This window comes from Syngnathus scovelli, chromosome 17, assembly GCF_024217435.2.
Source record: "Syngnathus scovelli strain Florida chromosome 17, RoL_Ssco_1.2, whole genome shotgun sequence".
Lineage (NCBI taxonomy): Eukaryota > Metazoa > Chordata > Actinopteri > Syngnathiformes > Syngnathidae > Syngnathus > Syngnathus scovelli.
The window spans coordinates 10,116,903-10,132,609 of NC_090863.1; the positions used below are offsets into that span (position 1 = coordinate 10,116,903).

The 15,707-nt window shown below is 39.2% G+C and overlaps 1 long non-coding RNA gene across 2 annotated transcripts in view; it reads left to right on the plus strand.

Annotated features, from left to right (window-relative positions):
* The window catches only part of LOC125985091 (uncharacterized), a 56,157-nt gene that overhangs the window by 39,838 nt on the left and 612 nt on the right, over window positions 1-15,707 (plus strand). For both annotated transcript variants that reach the window (XR_007487215.1, XR_007487214.1), the window contains one exon: window positions 11,255-11,368. This is a non-coding gene — a long non-coding RNA (uncharacterized lncRNA). The remainder of the gene's footprint in view (window positions 1-11,254; window positions 11,369-15,707) is intronic.

Genomic DNA, 15,707 nt, shown 5'->3' on the forward strand with positions numbered 1-15,707 from the left:
CTGTCCAATCATTGATTCATCGTTTGGTCATTTTATCCACTGAGCTAATTGCCAGTCAACCGTGAAGCTGACAGAAAAAGAAATAAGTTCCTGCACTCTCAAAACACTCAAACTACTCGCCTTTATTCACTCTATGACCTCATACACCATATTTTTTTTCTTTCCAGTCTCACTACAGTTTGAGCAGATGTTTGGTTCACATGGACTTCAGTAAGTCCATTTCTTCAGGATATTGGACTCTTGGTCTTTGTTTGATTTCTTATTTTTTGAGCAGATTTTCCCACAACCAAGGCATGGATGAAGTCCATCCTTAGATCATGATAGTCATATCCCTCCGCTATAATTTGCTGGAAACCCGTCCGTGATGTATTTATTATTTATTAACTGAAGTGAGCATTCAAAAATGTCCCTGAGCAGAACATCTCTTCTTCTACATTTTTCCCAATTAAAACAAACACTTTGATAAAAAGACATGTTTCAATACAATACGATATTTGTACAGAACCTTTATTGATCAGAATAAAAACCTGAATGATACCTGATTTAATCAACATTATTAGTTCAATTTAATGATAAGATCACAAATTTAGTTAAATTTCAATGTTAAGCATTTTAACGTCCTATACAAAAAATGCATCACAAAATATGCAAAAAACTATAACCTGAAAAAATTATTTAAACACAGGTTAAAGTGCACATACACAAATACACACATATGTAATATATGTAAACAAACAAACAAACAAACAAACAAACAAACAAACAAACAAACAAACAAACAAACAAACAAACAAACAAACAAACAAACAAACATTTGAGTTAATCATACTGGTGAATAGAGAACAGATACACGCTATGCTAATCATCCAGCCTCTGTGGCTTTCCACGGAAAATATGTTTATCGCTCTATTACAAGCTCATTTCTATAATTCATAGACAGCAAGGCATTCTGGATCGCCCCCAGATGAATAGATTAGATGGAGCTAAGTGTAATTCACTGAGGTCTACTTGTGTTATGCCCCTCTACACCACACTCTTTATCTGTTCCTTTTTTTTAGTGTCTGTATTTATGGATCATAATGTCGAGATTGTTGTTGCCAGTGCACCATTAATGATGTTGCCTCATGGCTGGAACAACTGTTTCAGCAAGTGCATGGCCTTCTGGGAACAATTAGAGGGAGAGGGAGCTCATATAAAATGTTCAAGAATTAGCTTAATGCCAATATTTCTTTCCCTGATCACCATCCTTGCAAATGTTATTGGTGTTAAGCATTGAGAAAGAACAAATAAGGAAGCCCGTTGTAAGAGCTACTCATTAAGTCTTTGGAGATACTTTTCAAATATGTTCCTGTGATTGTTCGTGAGGAAGTTGGATGATGGTGAGTTTAACCTCAGCAGTTAAAGCCAAGCACATGTTGAATTAATCTCGAACTCTTACAGTTGTGAGATAGAAGTTACAATTTATTTCCTATCTTGAATATATAAGAAGGGCAGAGAAAAAAAATAAGTCATTCTGGTATCTTCTTACTGGAATGATCTAGACCTGCATAGATGAAGCAATTTGATGGATGCAGAACAAGTTTTAATTCTTAATTCATAGATATATGACTAAACATTGTCGTCATGTATCAACAGCTGCACGTTGTGTCACTGCACGTTCCAACATGGCGAACCTCGGCAACAAACTACAAATGACTTCAATTTTATGAGTCCTTTGTGACATACAGCTCCTCTGTGCTCGTTGCCTTTTTACATCATGTCATGCTGGAGATAAATCTTATTGATGTAAGTCACAAGACACATGAAGGTGTGCTGTTTCCACAGCTTTTCGTTCGCTAGTTTACAGTGTCATAATAACACTTAGAGTGAGATTTCTCTTTGTTGGTTCCGGTGCTTGTTTGAAAGTGAGTTGCCGTTGACACATACGTACATGTTTATGGGTTATATGCATTCCCACAAAACTTGTTTCTGTGAAGCTGCTGGCAGTCAAGAAAATACAATTAATCCATCCTTTTGTCCATCTGTCCAGTTGTCCGTGTGTTGGTAATTCCATCCATCCATCCATCCATCCATCCATCCATCCATCCATCCATCCATCCATCCATCCATCCATCCATCCATCCATCCATCCATCCATCCATCCATCCATCCATCCATCCATCCATCCATCCATCCATCCATCCATCCATCCATCCATCCATCCATCCATCCATCCATCCATCCATCCATCCATCCATCCATCCATCCATCCATCCATCCATCCATCCGCCAAAATTGGGCTTTATATATTTACAGTATATACCTAGTCATGCAAAATAGATATGTATTCAAAATGGGAGTGTATTGTCAAATTATGGCATGTGAGCTCACTCAGTCCTCACTGACGTCACAAGTGAAAAGGGTCTGGAGGTTGATGGAGAGAGGCGACCACTCTACAGTTGCTTGGCCTTTGAAGAGTTCTTCAACTTGGACATGATGAGTTCCAAGAACCCCTCTGTCAAACAATCCTAGGATGAACTCAAGCGTAGTCGGCCATGCATGCAGGTTCACTGGAATAGAGACAAATGCATGCCGGACAAGTGGAGAGACTCTTCACTCTCCCAGTTAAGAGTAAAAGAGTGTGGGCACAGGAAGAAGGGGAACCTCTTGGTTGGCTGACCCAGAGAAGAGCTCTCAATCCTGCACTCAGAGTTCCAAAGCTCACCCTCTTTTGAGACCTCTAGTCTTGCCACCCCCAGGAGTTGGTAGTAACCTATGTAACTACCCTACTCTGGAAGCTTGCTAAATAGGGGCTGGATGAACTCTCCATGGGATTAAAAGCCTCTTGGCTCCGGCCTCTTAAACTGCGCGTGCATTTTCTGAGGCTGTACTAAATCTGTTTTAGGATTTCTGCTGATACTATTTTACAATAGTGACACCAGCAGCAATTATTTTGTGAATTTAAAAAATAAGCACAATGCTTTTTTTGGAATTTATTGATGGAGTTTTAAATAAAAATAAATAAAATAATACAAATAATACAAGTCAATTTTACAATAGTGACACCAGCAGCAATTATTTGGTGAATTTAAAAAATAAGCACAATGCTTTTTTTTGGAATTTATTGATGGAGTTTTAAATAAATAAAAAAAAATAATACAAATAATACAAGTCAATTTTACAATAGTGACACCAGCAGCAATTATTTTGTGAATTTAAAAAATAGGCACAATGCTTTTTTTGGAATTTATTGATGGGTTTTTAAATAAAAAAAAAGATAAAATAAAAAGAAAGTAAAAATAATAAAAGTCTTTACCTAAATTTACCGCTTTAGAAATAAAGAAAAATGAGATGGTTGGTGACATGAGTTTATTATGTTACAAGAGCTCCACTGTCAATTTTTCAAGTGCCAGACAAGTATATCCATAAATCATTATACTGTATCATAAGTGATAATCCAATCTAGATTGATCAAATGATATTTTGAGCTAACACGGATCAATGTTTATTTTTAACGATAGCAAAACTGTATTTTTCGCCCTCCTCTGCTTCCCTTCGCTGCTCCTGAGATGGCTTGTCACGGTGGAGGCTGCAATCATGTTTGGGTCTGCGCAGGGTTAAACTCTAGCACCCTCATTCCACGTGGTAATTAGGGGAGCTTGTGTGATTGGTTTGTGGGAGGTATTTTGCTTCATTTTATGTAAATGTGACCTGTAGCTAGAGAAAAAAAATACCCTTTCATCCAACTTTCCACAGATGCTTTCCTTCCTCCAGTTTCATTCTTATCACCTTTTGTCTTATCCGCTTCATCACTTTATCCGTCTTCCTCTCAGCTGACAACAAGCGTCGCTTCCACCCACAACTTCCCCCTCCATGTCCGCTTCCCCTTCCATCTCCATTGTCCACATTTCCCTACCACCTTTATAAATCTCCCTTTCCTGCCCCCCACCCCCAAATTCAGCTTCAGAGTCAGGTGACACCAAGCCAGACCACTAATTAGAATTCTGTCACTAAGTAAATGCATCGGGAGTGCTTGCTGACAGCAGAACGAGTGTGTGTGCATGTCCGTGTGTGTGCGAGTGTGTGACAGTTTGGGCAGCTTGCTGGCGGTGACGATGGCAGCCGTCTGGCATTTTTAACGTGGCAAGGTGTTGCTCTTGCCACTGACCTGACAGTCATTTAAATTACATAGAAAATGTGTGTGTGTGCGTGTGAGTGTGTGTGTGTGTCCTAGATTGAGGAAGGACCATTAGTAGCTGCAGGATAATTCACTGACTCACAGGTTGACTGATTGTGTAGTTGACTGACTCACTGACTTGTTTTTGGAAAGCAGACAGACAGGTAGGTAAGGCTTGTTTACCATGTCAAGATGCCAATATAACACAAATCTTCCTCATTTTATCACACACACACACACGCACACACACACAGACGCGTGTCCCAATTAGGGTCGCGTATTTATTCGCTACAGTATTTATTAATTGTTCAAATTGTTTCTATATAATTAAGTCAAGTCAAGTCAAGTCAAGTCAAGTCAAGTCAAGTCAAGTCAAGTTTATTTATATAGCCCTAAATCACAAGCAGTCTCAAAGGGCTTCACATATATATAAAACAAATTGACAATTATTTCAGGTTGTGATCAGTTAAACTGTATTGTGTTCTAATGATACTACGACCTCTTTAGGATTTCATAATGGACAGAACTCGTCAGCGGAAAAACTTGTTGAATAACGGAGGGCAACGTCGACGCCGCCGTCAGCGTGGTGAGCTAACGTACCACAGTGTTTTACTTCTGCATCTTGTACACACACACACACACACATAGCTTAGCACTTCACAACTCCAACCGTCACACTCACGGCACAAATGATTTTGTGACACTTGAGTTTCAAGCTTTTGTTTACCATCAGGGCAGCGTGCTTCAGTCCAAACGTATGCGCCCTGTGTGGATATTAGTCACGCTTTTGTTTTGTACACAGACATCATGCTCACTGGGGAGAGGAGGAAAAAGGAGTAAGGTGAAGATAAATAACTGTGATAAGTCTTGTCTTGTCAGCGGAGAGGAGAGGAGCTGAGTGACATACGATTGGGCCGGCGGTCGTGAAATATGCATGGCTTTTCCAGCAGCCAGAGGAGAGGAGAGGAGTTAATTTAGGCCTCTCGCCTTGCTCGGGGTAATTAAAAGAGATGATCGATAGTTTCCCCTCGTGACTGATAACAACCACACGCAAACACGCGCGCGCACGCTCAGTCTTGCAGAAAAAAAAAATGAATGCGAAATAAAGAGGAATTAAAATGTAAAGAATGATTCAGAGTGTAATTCAAAACAAATTGTTGTTAATTATTTTGTGCTTAGTGAAGGGATTTAATCGTATCATTGACAAAACAAAAAGAAAGAACGTGCACAACAGCTAACAAACAAAGCAAGGGCGTTGTTTCAAAGCAATGAGGCGAAAATGTCATTGTTAGGATATTTACTAGCCGCATTATTATAGTACATGCAGATAAGCAATAATATTCAGTTTTGAGAGAGACTAACTTTTTTTCCTAATTAAAAACCGTTTTCACATGCAGTACAAACAAGTGGTGATATAAGAAGACCATCTCTGTGTTTTTTACACTAATATTTTTACTTTGTGTTTGCAATTGCATGTTGGTCTGCTTCACATAAAAATATCAAGTCAGTTTTTTCTGTTAATGAAAAGGATTGAATAACCACTGTAAACTGGAACATTACATCCAAGGATTTCCCCGTTTCCGTTAAATAACATTAAACATTCAAGTTTTTTTTTTTAAGAAGGGGTGGAGGTTACGTAACGTAACAAGCAGGATCCTGCCCACTAGCTGTAATTTTTATGAAAGCTGGACTTGCCCTCGGCCCAGCATTATTTTGGGTGAGATGAGGGCTGGCACGCTGCATGAGACCGAAAATGAGCCAATGTCACCATTGAAAGAAATATGCTGTTATCTATGGAACTTTTGGGGTGAAAAAACATTTTTTCCTTTAATTAAAATCAATGCCATCTTTTTACTAGCAGGATAAGTTGAAAATAGTTTAATAAAACTAAAATAAAATAGTTCTCACTATATACACTCAATGTGCAGGTGCACACAACCAGAGAACCAAAGAACGCACAAAAATGAAACACCAAAAATACTCTGAATATATTTTGCAAAACTGAATTACATTTTACATGCATTCTTTCACTTCTTGATGGAAAAAATCTGAATTCTTACTGCTGCTACCTGATGTTGATTTGTATTCTGTGGCCTGATAACAAGGCAGAGAAGAAGCTTGCACGGCGCTCCGATCTCTTCCATAAACAGGCACTCTGTCATCAATATTGTAGAAGAATCCATAGTGCAGGACAAGAAGACTAATTAGAGCCAGCTCTAAATTATTTAACTCCCTCTGATTTTATTGATTTGTCAGTTCAGAACTGTGACTCTGAGCTGTAAAATTGACTCTGCTGAAAGAGACATGCTTGTCTGCAGGTTTATGGCTGTCAGCACATCGAGGGAGACACACAATAATGCAGCTTACTCACACACAGCCGGCGCAACACAAAAGAATCGCACACGTGGACAAAAGCACCCGTGTTAATAAAGAGGCCGGTGGATAGATAATATAGTGAAACGATCAAGTCTCAACATTAAGCTTCTTAATTAACAGTAGTGCAATTAAACACGCTCATGTTCTTGATACACAGCAGAATGTGCACACCACACACATGCACACACAAACTTGTAAACTAATTACACATCTCTCCTAATTAACACAGATCTTCATTTGAAGTGCATGGAGCCCCAGAGATCCAGTTAGCCACCTGTTACTAATATCTCAGCTCAAGCATGAGCAGCATTCACAGATACACAACACATACACGCGTCTAAACAAATGCAAGGCTTTACACTCAATAACACACAATGTCGTTTTAAGCAGGCCTGAATGGCTAGCTTTATGCGTTTGCTACATTGGTTAAACAGCTAATTGGTTAATTGCAAAGGGATTATGTTCAGATGACTGGGAATCAATCGAGCAGGCAAGTTAGCAAGTGCGATTGACGGAAGAAGCAGAAGATGATCTCTTGGGCCGTGAACCAAATGAACCAATCAGAGAAGATGTTAATTGATCGCAATGGTCTGGACGTGAGCTGTGACCATGGGATTAAATATAAATATATATATATATTTATATATATTTATGTATATATATATATATATGAAATATTTTATATTGCTACCTGTCGTGGTGCACTAAAAGATTTAAGCGCAAGAACTGATTTTTCAGATGTAAAGGATTGAAGTCAGTCCATCACCTTGCACTCATTTATCAAGCTTTCTTGCTCTCTCTATCATCCCCTCACCTTCCCTATGTCCTCCTCTCTTGTCATTTATCAAACTTTCCACACCAAAAGAAAACCACTGGACCCTGAGGAACACCTGCCTACCGTGACAGCCGGCCAAAACGTGAAACACACCCGTGACAAAACAACAGTCCAACAACAAAACAATTTCATTTCTAACCCCGGTTTTCAATCGGCGACCCAGAGGTGTGAATATTTTTCATGTGGCTGAATCTTTGGCAGCTCTGAAGATGTGGTTAGGCTGCGTGTGCATGAGTGTGTGTCAGGGCCGAGTGGACACAGATTAGAAGTGGCATTACAGGCCACTCCCTCATTGAGCAACAGCCAGAGTGTGACCACTGTCCCTCTCTATTACACTCTCTCTCCCTCTTTCGTTCACTTACTGCTTTGCCCAACGGGATTTGCTCTTTCCATCTCCTCTTGTTTGATTTCCCTTTTTGTCAAGCATCGTTTTATACCTTCTTCTTCAAAATGTGTGGATTAAGATCTTTGGATTTCAAGATTTTTTTTTACGGCAGAACAGCAACCCCAAAAGGTTTACAAAGTTGCTCCAAATGTAGGTTTTCCAAATGTACTTGAGGAAGCATGGGAAAACTCCATGAAATGATTCTTTGGGTGAGATGGGGAGACATAGAAAAGGGTAGTTAGTTACGGTTACATCTCAAGAAGCAGGTCATTCTTTATGTTCAAACTGTCTTGAGATAACATCAGTTGTGATTTGGTATGCTATTTAAATAAAAGTGACTTGACTTCCATAATGGTGATGGTTTTCTTTCCAAGGTGGCCATTATTGTACAAAAGTAATTGAGATATTGGTTAAAAGTTTTGCAAAAAAAAAACTTGTCTTACCGTATTTTCCGCACGATAAGGCACACCTAAAAACCTCCAATTTTCTCAAAAGCCGACAGTGCGCCTTATAATCAGGTGCGCCTTATATATGGACCAATATTGAGCCACTACAGCAGACGTGTCCAAAGTCCGGCCCGCCGGCCAAATGTATATACCTTATATATGGACAAAGTTTTAAAATGGGCCATTCATTGAAGGTGCGCCTTATAATCCGGTGCGCCTTATAGTGCGGAAAATACGGTATATAGTGAAATTAGCATTTTTGTTTCAAACAATAACTTCTTGTCAATAAATGCATAATAATGCGAGAGAGGGAAAAGAAGGGCGAGGTGTGTCCAGTATCAGTCCCATGAAGAATGAAGTCACCTGCCTCTCCTCTGTCTTTGAAGGTCAAGGAGACCCACTTGCATATTCATGCGTGAGCGTGTGTATGTTTACCCGGTGTGTGTTTTGAGCGTGTGTCTGCGCGTATTGATGCACGTCCATGTGTGAGTGCGTGCGCCTGGATCGATGCCTTTTAATTGTTTTTTTCCTGAGCTGTGGAAGGAAGTGGCAGCACTTATTGATTGGATGGAGGGATGGGGGAAGAGAGAGTAGATAGGAGGACAAGGAGTACAAAAGAGTGAAGATGGCGAGCGAGCGGGAGCAGTGTGGCAGACAAGGAGGAAATGTGACAAGACAGGGTGGCGACATGGAACATAGAAACGCCGTCTAGTGGGGTGATCAAGGGGATGTGTGTATGTGCAAGAGAAGGGGAGGGGTGGGTGATGCGTGACATTGTATTCATAGGTAAGTATGTGTGTGTGTTTTTGTTTTCAACATGTTTTCCCCGTTGTTATTGTCTGTTAAGACAACCTTGTTCGAGGTGTGTAATTTCTAGTGAAAAGGAAAAAAAAAAGCACTTTGAGAAGACTTTTCAAATTGCAAAGTTAAAATGTATCAACGGCTTTATCAGTGGTTACCACAAAAAAAAATGGGAAGAGTGCGGGGGTGGAGGGGAATGGGGTTGAGTCGACCCATATTTGAAGTACGGTGCCTGATGAAATTGGAGTCAATGGTGTTGGTCAACCTTGACATGGTGTTAGTTAAGGCTTGTTTGAATGAAATGTGTGTGTTTTTGTCTGCAGTGTCTATGTGGAAGCTGGCATGGTGTGTTTCCGTGTGTTTGGACTAAAAGTAACAAGCTTTGTTCCCCAACACTGTTCTACCATGCCCTCATTACACACAGGTTAAAGTGTCACTCAGCCGTCTAGACAGCACCCACACACACACACACACACACACACACACACACACACACACACACACACACACACACACACACACTGGTGGATTGCGTGCAGGTTTCTCAGCACTATCCAAGCAACAAGCCCTCTCTCAGTCTTGAGAGATTGAATTTGTGAGTTTGTTGGGAAAAATGTGTACCTGTTGTGTTGCCCCTTAATTGAATTTCAACGACAACAGAAAAAGTTGTTATACCACTTCTGTCTCTATTCTGTATGCAAATGAGCACCATACATTCCAGTTTCATCATCTATAACGCTGAAGTCCCCAGCGAAATTCAATTTTTATCAGTTTGAAATTAAAAACGTAAAGGGCCTTTTATATGGCCTTTCTAATTTCACCCTCTAATTTCGTTTTATGAAAAGCATGGCCCCTTTACTCCAAAATCTGCATGTGCAACCCAAAAGCATTTTACTGAAAATAGAGGTGCTGAGGAGATTGTAGCAACAACACACACAAGGCTCTCCTCCGCTTCTCCACAGTGTCATGGCTGCCTAGTATTCACACACACACACACACACACACACACACACACATGAGCACGCACACACATTCTCTGTAATAGATTCTCATCTTGACACTCAATTCTGTGGCGAGACGATCCCGCTTTATCCCTGCCTGCATCAAATATTTAAACACTTGTATTAGCGGCCGTGTCATCCCCTCAAACACCCGCAGCTTGAGGCCCCAATCTCGTCTCCACCTCTATTTCTCTTGCTTTCTGTCTCTTCTCATGTCTGCTCATGCACTTTCCTTTTTTTCCTGCTTTTACAGCCCTAATATCCACAATTTTATCATCCCCTCGCTTCCCTCTGCTACCCAATAATTTGATATTTTTAGGACTTCAATTTTTTTCCCCCTTATGAAGGAGTGTGATAGACAGAAGGGTTTTATTTTTTTTTTGGTCGGGGGGGTTCTTTCAGCCTTTTTTTGGTCACAAGCCGAGAGCCCTATTCAATCTGAAGAAGCAAAGCTTTACAGAATTCAACGAAAAGAGTAGCAGTATAAACGAGGGATGGGGAAAGACGGTAAAGAAGGAGAAAGGGGAGGGGAGTTAGATCAGCGGTGGTCGGTTGAGGGCTTGAATGACGTCTTTCAAGAGGGGCAGTCTAGCTTGTCAAATCGCCAGCTGCAAAATGAATCGGCATATCTGCTGAGCCCGACACTGAGACGTGGCGCTGTGGAGTTTCATATTCCTCCATAAGGCCAAATAACGCAATTGTCAGGGAGAGTGTGACAGAGAATGGAGGAGTGGAGCCTGTTTGAAGATGGAGGTGATGGACAGGAGAAAGCATTAACTCTTGATAGTTTGTTGATCTGTTGGTTATGGCAGGTCTGTCCAAACCCTTGGAAACTACTGAGCATGAAGAGCTTTCCAAGAACTGGTCTTTCTCAAAAAATCATAGCTTACGTACCAAATTGAACAATACAAAAATATAAAAAAAGATGAAATATAAATCTGAAACATTTTAATACCTATGTTTTAAATTTCATAAAACAGAATCACCTCAATCATGTTTTGAACAATGACATGCAAATTTCCTCTATTTATTGTTCTGGCATATTTCATATATATTTACTGCTCTATAAATCTTTCCTCCTGTTATGCATTACCATTTGAAATAAATATACACTAATTAATGTATAAAGACAGAGTGATTGTATTTTTCATGGGTCACCATCTTTCTGTCTCTCTCTCCATCTATGTGTCAGTATTTTGGCACTTGGCGGGACTGGCTAATGGAAAAACTCCTGCTCTGGTTCCTCTTGTTCAGCAGATGAATCCGAAAGCCTCAATACACGTTACCGTGTTGCTATGACCAGGGCCACCCTGTCACACTCTACTGGTCACCCAGCTAATGGGCCCACCGAAGAAGAGAAAATGAACGGTGAGTTGTACCGGGGGACGACGGGGGGAGCGAGGGGTGTTTTGGTCTGTTGGTTTATGAAAAGCCATAGAAAGGGTGGAAAATCTGGAAAACAATTAACAACATCAACTATTTTAAATTGCATTCATAATCAAAGTGTAACATTAACAACTGTAGGCTCACGTTGTAGTGTGACGAGCATTTTCAAGACAGCTTGACCCTTGTGACCCCAAAGGGGCAAGATGTGACCGAGAGGGGTTAACAACCCCTCGAGATCTCAGAAGACATGTATCTTTCTCACTGACATCCAAGCATCATTAACTCTAACTGTCCTAATCCCATCATTTTTACCTTTCTTAGTAGCGTAGATATTCAGCATGTCTGTTGTGTCAGCACAGATAACTAATTTCAAACAAATTAAATAGATCTATTTAAAATATTTTATGTCTTTTATTGTTGCGTAACATTACATTATAATCATCAACTTTATAAATCAAGGTGAACATAGTTTGGCTTCCATCCGACTTTTCAATTTGACTTTCCAAAGTATTGATTGATAATTACGACAAACCTATTGAAAGCTACATATTGCCTAGAATTTCATCAATTGTTTCCTCATCTCTAAAAGATGTGACATCTCTTTTGATACAGATGTGTCTTTTTGTTTAGTTGTAATTTGACATGGAGATGCTCGTTATCACAGATCAAAGATAGCCAATGTCTGTCAGGTTCCCCCAAAGACGGTGGAAACTGATGAGAAATACATCAAACCGAGTATATCAGAGACAAAGACAAAAAAACGATAAGAGAGGAATGGTATGGCATGATCAGAGTGGTAGCAGTGGCTCATATGTGTTGCATTGTCTTATGATGTATCTTCCTAGACTAAAGTAATAGTGGTCAAAGTCTTTTAAGGTGTGATCCTGCCTCCCACAGAATATTGCCATATTCTGTGTCATTATGTGTCTTGTTTTAAGTCCATTTCATTTGTTTTTCATGGTCTGCAACTTGTCAAGAATGGTGACCAATTTTTTGGGGATGGTAAATTTGTGAATGTGTTCAGGCTAACATTGCAGAACAGACTCGAAAAGACAAGCTGCCAAGAAAATGGACAGGAGGTTTAATATTAAATGTGATTAACATATTCTAACCAATGCATAATAAAATGTTACTTGTTAAATCGAGTGTACAATTAAAGGTTTGGGTTGACATGGGACAGATTTTTTTTTTCCATTTTCTTCCGATTTAGTTTTAGTCTCCACTTCAAGACATTGTAAGTTCCTGCATGATAAAAAAAATAAAAATAATAATAAAGTTCATTGCAGTGGAACCTAATGACCCATAATTACACATATTATATTTGGTGTAAAGTTTACACAGAAAAACATCTGCAGACCAACATGGCAAAAAGGACTCATTCTGCTAATGCATTGCAAAATATAGTCCAGTCATATACATGTAAATATCTTAACAGGGTCATTTTCCTTGTAGCAGGATGCTTGGTCTTTAAAAAAAAAAGAAATCATGAAGCTTTGAAAATATGTCCATTTATCATCACCCTGAGACTGTTCTTAGCCTCTGAGGGTTATTTTGTCAGATGGGACTGAGGCAGCCCTCCTCCCCAACCACTCCAATAAGTGTTTTTCAATTACTGCTGTCAGGTGGTAATCATCTAGTGATGAATAGTCTGATATCCAGCCTTTATATTCATCTTAGATTGTTTTTAGACACGTCTCTGTGCGTGCGTGCATGTGCGTGCGTGCGTGTGTGCGTGTGTGTGAGAGAGAGAGCGCGACATTGTGAGGGCATAAGAATTAATATGTTTCTTTACGCACAAAGTGTAGAAGGTGATCTTAAATTAATGGCAAAGTTAATTAATTTTGCCTAGTTCAATTATTCACAACAGCAACGAATATAAATGTTGCTTTTCTCCACAATTAAACCATCCACTATCTTCCCAAAGAAGAGGCTCGGAATTACAGTTTGCTATCAAATATTTACGATTATGACTCATCAAGGATAATGATTGCAATTTATTTCTATTTTCCAGCTCTTTCGTTACCAGTAACAAAAACACATGCAGAAATGGCTTCTCATTACGAGCTCCTTATGAATATAGTATTATGTTGAAAGCATGTAATTGTCTTGCATAAATTACCATATCAAGAAAATGTAAGGAAATTTAGTCTGATACTCTTTGGTAACCATAGAAACGCCAGTAGTAAACAAATTATTTTATATAAAAAAAAATATATATATATATATATATATATATATATATATATATATATTTTTTTTTTTTAAATATATTTTATATATATATATATTATTCATAATTATAATAATAAATAATAGCATATTATCCTATATTATAATATATAATAATTTATTATTATTTATCATTATTATTACTAATAATACAATTAATTTGTGGAATAATGTAAATAATAATAATGTAAAGCCCTTTCTTGCAACTCACACACTCACCTGTAGTAAATGTACTCTCAAACTAGAAAGTCTTTGCTACTCCCACACTTGCAAGGTAGACATGAAACAAAGTTACACACTGGAGAGGAGACAATAAAATAAAATATGTGCAAGGAGAGAAGAGACTATCTATCGTCCTCCCTCCCTGCTCTTTCCTCTCTGCTCTCCATCTATCACACCCAGCAGGTAGCACAGACCACTGACCAAGCCTGTCCTCTCGTCATTAGGCGCGCTCTCTCGCTACGCGATCCATGTGGCTACCCCTGTCTGCTGTCTCCAGCCCAGCACCCCATAATAATATCTCTTTCAGCCTTCACACAGTGATAAATAGGAGCATATAGAACAAAGAAGGAGGCAAAAGAAAGGTAAAGAGGAAAATGTCCGATTGAGGACCAAATGAAGTGAACGGCAATGGTGAGGGTTCTGTGCTTGACACATACGCTTTCAACAATCTTTGTGCATCATGTCACATTTGTGTCATCATGATATCATTTGAGAATCTTTCTTTTTTTTTGTCCTAACGATAATCTCTGAAGAGAAAGGAGTTTCTTTTACTTCAGCATTGCCGGTGTTTTGTTAGAAAACTGAGAGCAACAACAATTACAGTCAGTTATCGTCATCAATCTAGCCAAATTATTTTTTAAATATTTTTTTTCTTATTATTCCATCATACCTTTCTTCCAACCACCGGACTTGCCCCCCTGTCTCTCCCCAACTTGATTTAAGAGTTGTCCTTTTAAATTTGACATGTCGCTATTTCTATCAGAGTGGATTAGGCGTGTGCAAGAGAGAGAGATAGAGCATGATCGGGGGGGGCACAATGATTTAAATATAATAGTCCTCTAAGTTGCCTTCTCTCACACAAAGTACCGTTCAGTCACAGAGATTAAATAAATGTGTGTATGTGAATGTGTGCATGTGTGTGTGTGCATGTCTGTATGCATTGCATTATAGCCCAGATAGTAATATCTTCTGTGCATACATTATCTATCCTTCCCATTATCCAGAAATCACATGCAGAAAAAAAAAAAATTAAATTGTGGCTCCTCTCAGGCTTTTTGGTAGCAGAATGGACTGTGGTGCCCACTCCGACAAGCACACCAGCAGTCAGGGGTTAAGATAGCAATCAGTACAGGACCGCAGACGGAGGCAGACATTTTAATATTAGTTTTAATACTCACAGAGGCTGAGGGTTGCTGAAGGCCAGGCCAGCACTCAACGCACTGCTCTACCTCAAATTTGTAGTAGTCACACTGCTCACTGCTATTATAATTCCAATTTTAGCAAATAATTCGAACTTTATTCCATCTAGGATGACAATGAAGACACGTAAAATAAATACACTAAAAAGTGGAACTTTTAAAGTGTTCTCGGACCTCCGAACCTTCTCAGATTTCAAATACATTTTCCCTATTGGAAATAGTTCACATTTAATTTCGACTGAAATTTTACCATTATTGGGGCGGCATGAGGATTTGATTCTGGAGTTTCCTGTGTGGAGTTTGTACGTTCTTTCCCGTGCTTGCATGGGTATCCTCCGGCTACTTCGGCTTCCTCCCACATTCCATGCATGGTAGGATAGGTGTGAGTGTGAATGCTTATTTTACTAGTACAGGCTGATGATGAGCTATTAAGATTAAACTTAGCGTAAGAATAGTTACTGATTAATCAAGCAGTGATGATACCATATACGTGCCCATTAAAATATGTAATGTTCTTATTTCTGTTCTGTGTCAAGCGTTATTGAGCATCTTTGGTTAAAGTCAACTAAATAAATTAACCATTAATTACAACACTGATCTCCGCATAAGAGTGATTTAAACTCAAACGTCAAATCCAATCACGCTCTACTCTGAGATGAAGAATCAAACTT